This window comes from Tetrao urogallus (genome assembly GCF_951394365.1).
Source record: "Tetrao urogallus genome assembly, chromosome: 2".
Classification (NCBI taxonomy): Eukaryota; Metazoa; Chordata; class Aves; order Galliformes; family Phasianidae; genus Tetrao; species Tetrao urogallus.
The window spans coordinates 8804047-8817216 of NC_136814.1; positions in this window are offsets into that span (position 1 = coordinate 8804047).

A 13170-nucleotide genomic window follows, 5' to 3' on the forward strand; every position below is an offset into this window, starting at 1 on the left:
ACTTCATGCTGCAAGCAAGTAAATGCACTTAAATTTATCTGAAAGCTTATGTCTGGAAGACTGCTAAAAGCAGCAGTAAATTCTCACTAAATACATATATTTTTTTCTTTCTTTTAATATTACTGTAGAGTATTGCTGGTGAGCCACATTCTGAGCTGCTGAACTTCAGGGCTTTTAGCTGCACAAGCTTCTTTCCACGCTTAAACTGGACAACATCCTGAGTACACCCTCATGTTCAGTGACCTGAGATAAGCTCTTCTCCTTGCACCATCAGTCACTGCTTCATTTGTTATAAGCAAGATGGTTTAAATTTTACCTGCCCTCAACTCACCTGACTCAGAGTCTTCTTTGTTAGTGAGGGTCAAATGAGTGTGTTCTGCACTGTGCTTCAATACCCAACAAGCTATTGGCTTCTTGCTTTATAAATGAACCTTGTTCCACTCTGGTAACAGTTACCATCATTACAAGGACATGGTCTCTATTTATCTTCTGTGTATCTGCTCCCATGTGCTCTCTCTTTCTGCAGAAGAATTGATGCCTTGAAGCACTGAAGGACAGCTATAAGCTTTCTTCCCAAACAAGTATAGAAATGAAAGAAAACATTTCATGGCCAAAGCAGAAATGAGAAGTTACTTAAATCCTGTAATAACTGAGAACTGATATGTTTCTATTCAAAAGGCTTGCAGCACAGGAGTCTGCTCCAGCAGCACCAAAAACTTTTGAGTATTAAAATGCTCCTCTTTGTAGGAGTCGTTGCAGAGAGGTCCTGAGCTGCTTGGGCTCAATATGTGCGCCCACACACCGTGCTGTGCATGGCACCCAGACGGACCATCTAGACCTGCAGGGCTTGTGTGCTTAGCTGAGGCACTGGGAAGCAGAGGTACAGCTCAAAGCTGGATGGTCCCCAAAAGTTGCATCAACTCTGCAGTGAAAGCAATCTGTTCCCCTCTGAGAAACAGCTGAACTGCTAGTGCATTCTGTTGATACAAGCAGGCAACATTTGTTGTGAAGGACCTTTCTCTTCTACTGATGTCTTTTCTAATTCCTTGGTTTCCTCTGAGAGCGAAGGGGAAACAACAACTGTCAATCATGATGTTTGGTGAGTTTTATGTCTGAGATGCTTTCATGGATCCAGGATATTTGCTTCCTTTTGATCTGCTAAGAGAAAAATTCTTTAACAATTAATGTAAAAGTTGATTATTGACTGAGTTTCCATTATAACAGTATTGTTCTTAATAATATTGACAATGCTGAAGGCCACAGTCCACTAGTACCAGGGAATTTAATATCAGAGAGATGGGTTACAGATATTACCTTCTGCTGGTACTGCAGAGGATTCAAGTCTCAGAGAAGTGGTGAAACAGATGGAAGAGGGACTGAAGCACTACAGAGCTGTTCATCTCAGCTTTATTAGCAAAGCACAGCTTTGCTCCTCCACTGAGGGAAACAAGTTTGTGGATGACTACTAACAGGAACCTGGGAGATCTGGACCCAGGTTCATGAAGCCAGATAGGAAGCATACCAGCAAACATTAAATCCGTTTTCTGTGACTTCATATTCTAGCAGTAGCAATCAAAAAGTTTCAGCAAATTCAAAAAACATCGAACTTTTTCCAAGCAGAACTTAATCATTTAATTACTAGTCATCTCATCAAGATGATATTGACTGAAGAGGATGGGAAAAGAGCACAAAAAGGAACACTTGGCAGTGAAACTAAAGGTCAATATGACTAAGTACAAAAGTGCCTGTCCCAAAAATGGCAATATAATTGTTCAGCAAACTGATAGTGCATTTGACCATTGCATTTCTGGACTTCTCAGAGGGTGTTTCATTGAGTTAGGTCCAGCGCCATGGACTGAACTTAACAACTTCCCTTCCTGAGGACATCCGCACTTAGTTTTCAATCTTCCAAGTTTAAAGGTGTCAGATCTAGGCTGTTTTAGAAAGGCAGATCGTTACTCCAGCTGAAAATATTGAGGTGAAGTTTTGAGGTTATTGCAGATGTGTAGCATACCTGGTGTAAGTAGGAATAGAATCAAGATGAGTTGGTGTTTAGAATTTTGACTGGAGCATCCTTCAGTGCAAAAGCATGGCACTTAACAAAAAGCTCTCTAATATCCATTATTCCCCTTTGTGTTATTTCTTTCACTTCTTAATCAAGCAGGAGAAAAACCCAGTGGGTCTGAAGCACAAATCATTTCTTTAGGTGTACAAAGAACCGTCTGTCTGGAAATGAACATTCAAGATGATTGCTGTTGTTTAAAAGATCCCCGGGTTGCAGGTTTAATACAAAGCATTTCTCAGTAGAATTTATTATGTCAGCTTTCCAAATAACAGCCTAACCATGAGTATAGATCTTTTGAATGTGCCCAGTGTAAAAGATCGATTAAAGAACAGACAGCTTGATGCTCACAATCTGTCTTTTAGTAAACGTTTCTTTTCTTTCTCCTCAGCTGGAAAATTCCTGCTGGGTTCCGAATACCAGAGACCTTGAGGGACCTTTGTGTTTGTAAAATAGAACTGACATATTTCATTTTTGCTTTGGTTTTCCACTCTTCTAACAAGCCGAGCCTCTCTCCCTAAATCCATTCTCCAGCCAACCTACAACAGCTGACTTTCAAAAATGAACATTTATTGCGGTGAATATGGAGTACACTTGTGGAAACCTGACCAGGCTTTCCACAGAGTGCCAGTGATTTCAGGGAATTACACTGTGTCAGAAAAGATCTGGCCCATGGCACAGGCTTTGCCACCACATTTTTGAGATCCTGTTAGGATTAAAATATAGGAGGAAGTGCAAGAGGTGGCTTTCCTGCAAATCAGGGTATAGTAGCTAGGATTAGAAAATGTATTCCACAGTGTATGCCATTTTTGGAAGAACACTTTCCTACATGAGACCATGGTTGCAAGTGCTTATCCATTTAAGCTTGTCATCTAGCTGATCGGCAGGAAACATGCTTTTTGAATCATTTTCCTATTTCTGAGATTTGCTTTCTAAAATTCTTTTAGCAACAGTTTAGAGGACACAACGTTCTGTCATTTAATGATGATGTAAGAATAAGTTAAGCAGTCAATCTTGGACAGCAAACTATGTTTGATATGTAGTATATTTCTATAAAGTACAGCCACGCAGCCATGAAAGAGCATTGAGATATCCCGCTAAGCATAGAATTGTAAAATAGAACAGAAGCCAATGAACATGCAGTGAATTCATCCTGGGTGAGAAAATTTCCACTTTTATTTGCAGTACTGACAATGGGATACCTGTTTCAGTATTGTTTAGGATGACTGAGGTCTGTGTTTTAGCCACCTTGAAACATATGATAATGCTTAGGACCATCTTATTAAAATCAGTTCTCTGCTATCACTTTATATGATGCATTTCAGAGCCTACCTTACAGGTAGTCCAGGTTTTTGCTTTCATTCTTCCTACTGGAAGAATATTCAAAAAGTTGATTACTTTAATAGGTAGGAATTTTTTCAAATATCCATTCTGAGTGTATCTGTGGGTAATGTACCACTCGTTTGCTCTTGGGTCAACATTATCTTATATTTTCAGCAGAACTTTTCATTCTTTGAGTTCTGTTCCTCTGACTCACTTACTGAAATCAGGCATCAAGAATTCAGCCTCATCTACTTACCTATGATGTAGCTTAGAAGTAGCACCAGGATCAGGGAATCCTGGGATTCATAATTCCCATAGCTGTCAAATAACAAATTCCTGAGATGCACCTGGACTGCAAGAATCAGAGCATCCTTTCCAACTGAACTATCTAGACCAGCTATAAACAGTCAGTGTGTGTGAGAGCCAGGCATCCACACTGGCAGCTCCTAACTGTTCAATACTCAACTGATAAAATTCAGATACTTGTCTCCTTGGTCATTTCCATTTTTCTGCCCCTCTATTTATAGACTTGGTTGCTCAGCCAAAGCCCAGAACATAATTTTCCACATACTGCCATTAAGGTGATGTTAAATTAACATCTTTTGCTGGGAAAATGTCTTTTTTTTTTTCTATTTGCATTCTCAAATATGGTCGGATCATTTTTATTTGTACATGAAGAAGGAACCAAGCTAAGAAAATTACAGCTAGAAAAGTCCTCCTCTTCTAATAACTGGAGATGATGTGTGTCCCTCACTTACTGCATATGAAGTCTCTAAACCAAAAACAAACAAACAAAAAACCAAATAAAACAAAGGCAGTGCACTGAACACATAAAATTAATAATCTGTGATTTCCGAGATGAAACTATTCTATTACTTTTCCCAAGCCAACCCAGAACAAAGCAGCTATTTGATTTCTGCATTATACATCTTCTGTTATTTGTTAGCAGGAAAAAATCAGACTACTAAAAATGCTTTTTTCTTTAAGAGCAATAATTAAATGTGTGCTTGCCTTCAGATCAGCTTTCCTGAAGATGCCAGGGGAAAGAAATTCCATGTTGTTGTGTATAAAATAGTCTTTAAAGAAGAGCATGGGGAGTTAGCTGTATTTACATTAATGGTTTTCATGCAGCTAAATCCCTGCTTGCTACTTAAAAAATTTGCCAGTTATAAAATTTAAGATCTTGATCATAAAACACAAATTAAATCAACATAGTCTGCTCAAGAGAGGATGAACACATTTCATTTCATTGGAATATATTAAGCCACATTGGCAGGAATGAATCCTGCTTGCTACAGCACACATCTTTTTCATAACTCGGTTTTCTACCCTAGTATCATGAACAGCGTGTAGAGTCTCCCCAGCACAGTGGTTCTCAGGGCAATAGGACACTCTTCATGTCCCTCCTGGGTAGTGGGAATCTTTCCATAATCCCAGACATGATTGTCATTGCAATTTCCAATGCAGCTACCATAATGCATTAAAATAAAATAAACTCTATTCTGGAATACTTCTTGACCTAAGGAAGAAACAGGAGAAAGACTTGGAGGGAAAATAAGGCAAGAGGAAGAAAAGTAACTGGAGCCAGATGACGTGATATACGTGATATACCTGCACAGAGTGGGAGGGGAAAAAAAGGAGGTGGCCACTAGACCAAGAGTAATAGCTGGTGGTATTGTGCCTATAGAGGCTGAGTGGGCTGAATTCTAATGACAGTGAGGCACTTCAATACAGGAACCTGCAGATGGGAGTTCAAGGGAAGCCAGCAGATCCTGCCTGGCAGAGAGGTGCAATGCTTTGCTGCTCAGAAGAAGCTTTCTTCCATGGGGAATGGCTCTCATATCTCCAAAATGCTCTGTATTAATGCACTGAACCTCTGATTTAGAAAAGTCTAGTTTGTCAAGCAGGTTTCCCAGCTTCTGCATTAGACTGTGCTAATTTAACTAGAAGTTAACCAACCATAAGGGCCAGCATAGAGATTGTGCATCTAGAAGAAAAGCTATCACTAAAAGAAAAAAGATGACTGAAAGGCTGACAGAATCTTCAGAAACTTCTTTAACAAAGCACATGTTTATTTCTATCCTCTCCCCCTGTCTCCTACCATTCAGGTCTACAGAGGTGATCATGGGCATGCTGGGCCACCAGTGTTACCCTTTTTGAGTCCAAACTTGAAGTGAACACTGTCAGGCACCTTTTGCCTCATTATTCTTTTATCTTAATCTCATTCCTTTTCTAAGGTCTTCAGTACCTGAAGCAAATAACACAGCTATATTTCAATGTTGTATGTTCTCCACTGCACTTTTTTTGTTGTTGTTGTTCTTTTTTGGGGGAGGAGCAGGGGCGCTTTTTCCACTAATGCATTTTCACCAGACAAGTGTTTGTTGTAGGCTAAATCATACTCCAGGACACTAAGACAATGGCTTGTCTTATATAAGAAGCTGTATGGCTTACCCCTTCCACTGCTATGACTGCTCATTTGCAAAAGAACTGCAAAATGCTGCCAAGCAGCTTCACTGAATTTTCCAGTAATACCCAGGTGAACACTGGCAGTAGCCAGCTCTAAACATAGGAAATCTGGAAAGACTGAAGTCTACTTCCAAGTTAAGGAAGACCCCCACAGACAAGATTGAATGTGATCCTGGATGCAGTTTTGTCTGTTTTCCCTGAGGTATTTTTGCTTGCTCAGTGGCTCAGTAGTTCTCTTGTGTTACAAGTACAAAGCATTTCTACGTGGCAGAAAAACACTCTATGTGACAAACTGGGTTTTTTTCAATACATTCCTCAGTTTGCTCACCAAGTTCTGAAGCAGGAATGGGCAAGTGTAAAAGGGCAGCCTATTGACTCTCATGTTCTTTCTTTACCTTCTCCTCCTTGAGAGCTAGTATTTGTTCAAGAAATGATATATTGCTTTCCTTATACATTCCTCCTCCCCAGCAAACATACCATCATATCTCTTCAGACAAAAGTCCCAGAAAAAGAAGTAATAACCAAAACAGCAAAAGAATATGCCCCCTTTTCACATCATTTTTTGCCCTCTCACAGTGAATCATGGTTTCACCAGACAGTGTCTGTGCAAGGCTTGGCAAGGTCAGTGCCAAGAGTCAACAATCTCTGTGCTACACACAATGTGAGCAGTGAGAGGCTGACCCCTATTTGCTGCCTCAAGGACCTGGCTGCTGGATATCAAAGCTTTCTCACACGGCCTGAGGCTGGGCTACTCATCTGCTGCATACCAAAATGTGAACAGGAGCTGGGAAACCTTTCAGGAAATAACCCAAAATTCCACTTCCTATCAACATTAGACAATAGAGAGTGACAGGGATGAAAACAGCACCTTCTTAAAAGTCAGTCACTCCAGGGAGTGAGAGAAACCTGCAGTGCCTCACTGACGAGGTATACCCAGTGGTACTCCCTGTGACCTTTCTACTGAGGAACTCACATTTTCAACACAGCTGTAACAGAGAACAAATGATGATCAACCAAGTGTAAGGCTCTGCTTTTCCTTCCATTTCAAACAAAACTGCTCCCATGTATTGTGTATGCATGGACATACAGGCAAATCTCAGTTGGGCTGGGTCCACAGTCTGCAAAACTAAACTACTCATCACATCCAGGATTTAGACACAATTGTGGTGAATGCTAATGCCTCCTAAAGCCATCAGTGTCATGCAGTCTTGATACCTGCATGTGAACTACAACACAGCCATGTTTTGTATGTGCCATATGCTTCAACTCCATGCATCCTAAATAACAAATGTAATTGTATGAAGTTGCTTAGTCACAAGAGGCACTTGCATATTAAAGCTCAGCAGGATGAATGAACTCAAAAGGCTATCACCCAGTGAGACACAAGATAGAAATCCAGTGTGGAGGTGACATTTTAAGCTGTTTGTTGTTAACCAACAGGAGCCATCAGCTCAGATGAACGTCAAATCATCAGATCTCCACCTGCTACCCCTCTCTATTTACATCATCAGAACTCTACCTGCATCTTCTCATCCTAGAAAGCAAATCCAGCAAGCCATTGAGGTTACCAATGTTTTCTTGCCTAGTTCTATTCTGCACTTCTGTAAAGGCTCAGCCTTTACAGCACTGAGCATCAGTTCAGCAGATTGTATGCCAGTGCTACCGGCTGGAGCAACTGGGGAGGGAGCCAGACACAGGAGCTGTATAATACATACAGTGAATCCTCAGATGGCATGAAAAAGGTGTTTGCTTGCCATTTCATGACTTGATAAATACCTCAGTCTGTCATTGGCTTTTATGACAACAGGAAGAAGTAGGCTTTGTGCCTCAAAATGTAGTCTGTCTAGAAGCTCCATTTCCAGATGCACAGGGCTGTTCACTCCTCTGGGGACAGTGTATCTCCCACTCAGCATGAACAGAGTTACCTTCACCATCTCTATCTAGCAATACACGGTTAAAGCACTCACCTTCTATCTCACTTGCAGGGTGAGATTGAAGTGTGAGGAGGAAGCATTTCCATGGATTATTCTCCCAGTGGTGGTGTGGGCTTGCCAGCTTCAGGCAGACTCTCTTTCTCCCTCTCCACCATGCTTTGGTGCAGTAAGACATGTGCTTCCGTGAAAGAACTGTGGACTGAATCTCAGTGGAAAGTAGCCGTTCAAAAATAGCAATTTTTTAACTGAATCATTTTCCAAATCACACTCTAAAATTACTTCCTTTCCTGGCAAGCTCCCGGCAGTTCACAGGCAAGTGTGGATTTGGAGGCTGCAGGTTTCACAAGAGCTGCATTGATCCCATTCTGCAGACACTTGAAAAATATTGGTAGCAAGTCTGCATCCATCTGTCCACGCATCTCTCCATCCACCCCTCCCCTCTGTGGTAGTAGGAACCTGAAGCCGCTTTGATTCAAGCCTGGGAAGACTGGGAAGCCAGCTGTTGTAATCTTTTTACATTTCAGCAGAGCTTTTTATTTTGTTTCTCTCAATATCCTTCTGAACAAAATAGACAGTAGTTCAATAGACAAAGGTATAATGCAATGGATGAACAATTGGCAGCTAGATTCAGTCAGCTCAAAGAGTCATAGTAAATGTGGTTATTTCAGGCTGGTCACCCATCACTAGTAGGGTTCCTTGGCACTCCACTTTAGTGCCAGTTTTCTCTGTTTATAAATAATCTGGAGCTATTGACTCCTTTGAGGGTAGAGAGGTCTTGCAGAGAGATCTTGGCAAATCAGTAGGCTGGACAGTCACCAACTGCATGATGTTTAACAAGAGCAGTGCCAGAGATGGGGCAGCCCTGGATACGCGTACAGACTGGGGGAGAAGCTGAAGCCCCTGGGTTTGCTCAGCACAGAGCAGAGGAGCTGAGGGGAGGCCTCATGGTGGCTGCAGCTCCTCAAAGGGAGCGGAGGGCAGCGCTGAGCTCTGATCTGTGTGACAGCGACAGGGCCCGAGGGAACGGCATGGGGCTGTCAGGGGAGGGTTGGGTGGTCAGGAAAAGGCTCTGCCCCAGGGGGCAGTAGGCATGTCCCAGTGCTGGAGCTTAAGGAGTGTTTGGACATCGCTCTCAGCCGTAGGGTTTGGGGTCAGTGATCTTTGCGGGTCCTTTCCAACTTGGAATATTCTGAAATGCTATGACTGACTATGGGGACCAGGTGTTCAAAAGAAGTTTGCACACAGCAACTCTTACCTCTTTCATCATGATAGAGAGGGAGTTTTTTTTTCCAAAGAGCTTCTCTTTTTTCCTGAAAGTTATTGTCAAGAGGAATGGTAGGCTGCATCACACTTTCACTGCCTAATTGGCCATTCAGACCTTTCAGAAATTCTACCCTTAGCTTGGAGAGCTGAAGGATATCAATCTGTTCTGAAAAGCTTGGCCTGGGTTGCATTGAACAAGATGAGCTTTAAAAAAAAAAAAAAGGACATCATAGTTGTTTCTCATGGAGTTTTAGAAAGCTGTATTTCCATTGTTAAGTGCATTAAAAGCCCTTGAAATGCCTAGACACTAACAGACTTCCCTATGCAAAGATATAATAGAAAACTAATTAGCAAAACAAATAGGAAGATCACCCACCAGAGTGGAAGGTTTGGCCACAAAATGTGAGGTTTTATGCTGCCAAAGACTGAGATGAAAATAACTCATTTGAATGCAAAACAAACCACACAAGATGCTGGGTGCCTTCAGCTTCCATTGGCTTTGTTGGCAAGTAAGAGTACATCAGCATTTTCAGGATGCTCATAGCAGCGGATAGGATCACACCTTTTGAAATTGGCTAGCAAGCCAAAACTCACATGTACTTGACTCCTATTTCTTGCCGTGACTTGATTTTGAGTTTGGGAACAAAGGAAAGGGTTCTCAAAGGATTCTTGAGTTTATCTTATCAATTTCTTCAGCTCTGCTCTGACAATAGTGCTCCAGATGGGATAACAAGGTTTTACGCAGCACAGAATCATCTGATAAATGTTTCAGCCTCAAGTCTCAAGACTGACTGTATGCTATAGCCCATAAAATGAGTTGGTTTTAACTCCACAGGCTACAGTAGCTAACACGTATCTTCAAGACAAGCTATCTGTCTGCCTGTTTTCTCTGTTCTCTCTCCTCCCCCCAGAAGTTCACCCCAACACGGTTAACAGACAAGAGAGTATATATGGCTATTCAGGTTACTGCTCTGGTGTTTTGTTTCAAAAGCCATCAAAACACTTCCTGAGGAAGAACTGGAGTTAGGAATGTCTAAGGTTCCATGTAAACAGTCTTTTGCCTTTGCGTTTTGCATGTCTTTCATTATCTCAATCTGTTCTTGTTCTAAGTATCAGGAAGGAAAAGTGAAGAAGAGTGCCATTATATTTCACGTACTTTGTTAAGCATCCAGTTAACCAAAAACTGAAAAGTGACTTCATTGACATGTGTTACAAATCAAAAACTAAAGAATATTGGACTGCATAAAGAGTAAAGGAAAAGTATCTGCACAGTATTCACAGCTACAATAACATTTACAGATGCATAATTTGTCTTTGGTCATCATCAGTTTAGAAAATCTGTCTGACTACTTCAAATCAGCCATACACTTGAGGTTAGAAACTGTACTGCACATTTATTTCATGAAGCCAGAGACATCTCCACATAATTACCTGAGACTATTCCATGTCAATATCGTGGTTAAAAGCTTCTAAATTAACCAATTGCTTTTTTTCTTCTCAGCACATATTTGTTGCGACATCAGTGGGAACATACAGGGGTGAAGCTTGAAACCAAGCATCCATCCATCTGTGGAGGTTTTAGTACCACTGAGGTCAAAACCAGTGGACTTGCTAACGTGGGTGGAAGTCATACAGCCAAAGCATGGGTGGGAATCTAATGATTTCGCCCACACAAGAGGAGAACCATTCCCTTGAAAGGTTCAACAGTAGCTGGGCTGTTTTAAAATGCCATAATAAATGGTATTGTCTACTTGTGGGACATGATATTCAGTGTTACAACCTGTTTCCAGACAATGGTTTAATTAAACATTTAATGAACGCATCTCATTTCTTTGCACGAGCTCCACTCTAAACAACTAAGCTAATAACATAAGCATCACAGTTGGATTATTAAAATGAGAGTCTTCATGAACGCCGTCCCCCTGGCAAACAAAATGGCTGATACCGTGCAGAGGAAGCTGGGTCCCAGCGAACCCACAGCGCAGTGACCCAGTTTTAACATGAAACCAGATTTATGGCTGACCATCAGCATTTAAAAAATTGCTCGGCAAACAGTTTTAAACAGTGATTTTTTTTGCCACGTCTGGTTATTTTATTCAATTAATTAAGCAATTCATTTAAACATCGATTGCCTTTAGGAGTTCTCCCTAATTAGAGATTCAGCACCAGCTTCAAAATATTTCCTCAAACAAACTCTGGTACCCGTATCAAATTGACAGAAACTGGGACCTTCCTTAAAGGCAAAGTGACGTGAGGACTTGCATCCACAACTCTGAGTTTGTCCAGCAGTTAGCTGCTTACCAAAGGACCGTGCATTGTCATGAAGAACTTCAATTAAAAAAAAAATTATATAGACATTTTTTTTATCCCCCCATAGCTAAAAAAAAAAAAAGAAAAAAAAAAAAAGCATTTTTGCAAAACGGTGACAAATCTCAAGAGCTAAAAACCTTAAGAGAAATAAGTTGTCAAAACATTTTGAAAATCTGACAAAGCTTTAATTCTTACAGGCTGCGATTCAATGACACTCAGAATATCGTCTTTTCAGTGCTGGAATAGCCAAGCCATGTTCTTTATTGCTTGAGTTTATTTCTTTCGTAAGAAACTTCTTTCTTCGCTCTAAGCTTCTTCCATTTCTTGATGGAAATTCACAAGAGCATTTCCTATCTATTATGCAATTCCAATCAGCATCCCACCAGTGGCATCCTTCCATAGGCAGCGCATCACCCGAAAGGAGATGTATGGTCCATATCTGACCAATTACATCACACTTGTTTTGATGGGGTCTTGATTAGACCTGCTACACTTTCTCACTTCTCACTTCTTTTGTCCTTGAGATCTGCAATGACTTGCACAGCTACTGAGTTTGTGGTTTACTGGTTTAATTGTTTTATTTTTATTTGGTTTTAGATTTATAGTGGTACACCACTGACACTTTGAAACAGCAGCCCCATTTTATTGAGGGCTGCACATGATATCAGTCCTTTTGAGACTGAAAATCTTCTCCAGTACTTCTGCTTGGACACACTCCTTCCACCTCTGCAATGTTTTAACACAGAAGCAAGAATGGCAAAGAACTTACGATTAAGCCCATCAGTGGCTACCGAAACATGACAGTCGAGTACACTGTAAACTAAGTTGTTCCATTTGGAACAGGCTGCCCAGGGAGGCGGTGAGGACCCGTTCCTGGAGCTGTTCGGGAAACACGGAGCTGTGGCGCTCAGGGTCCGTTTGCACTCTCAAGCCCCCGCTGGCAGGGCTGCCATTACTCCCATCCTCTTTGCAACACTTTACTGGCTTGAGTTAAGCAAAGAAATCCAGCTACCGTTGAACAGAGTCTCTCGGGAAGGGGCTGCGGTTCTTCCTGCAGTCCAATGGACAGCGGAGGCTGCAGCGAGCGTCCTGCAGAAACGCCTTGGAGAAAAGCGACCTTAGAGCCGCAGGCTCCAACTAAGCTAGAGCTCGGTACCGGCAACGCGACCGGTCGCGGGGTCGCGGCGCTGAGTCTAACTTTGCACAGCCCAGAGACTGGAATCAGAGCAGCTCCTCGAAACGCCTGCGATTCATTCGCTCCCTGCGCAGAGCGGCTGCCCCGAAGCCGCCTTTTTTGGCGCGGGGCAGCGGCACGAGCAAAGCCGCCCGCGAGGCCACGCGCCCCTCAGCGCGCGAGCCCTCCGGCGCTCGGGGCGGGCCCGGGCCGGACGGCGGACCCCCGCGGGGGCCGCGACGGAGCCGCCCCGCCCCGTCCCGTCCCGCCCCCGGCACGGCGGCCCGGGCCCGTGAGAGCGGCGCGGGGCCGGGGCCGGGGCGGCCCTCCCGCCCGGTGCGCGGCTCCCCACCCCCTCCGCCCCCCGCCCCGGGGTTCCGCGCCGCCCGCCGTCGACCGGGCGCGGCGCGGAGCCTCCGCCTCCCCGCGGCGGTCTCGCCCGCGGCGGGGCCGCCGCCGCCCTCATGGCCGCGCCGAGGTGCGCCGGCGAGGCCGCGCCGCAGCAGCCCGAGGCCCCGGGGCCGCCGCCGCCGCCGGCCCCGCCGGGGGATGACTCAGAGCCGCGGCCCCCGCAGCGAAGCCGCGGCCCCCGCAGCGAAGCCGCCGCGCCGCGCCCGCCCGTGCCCGCGGCCCCCGCC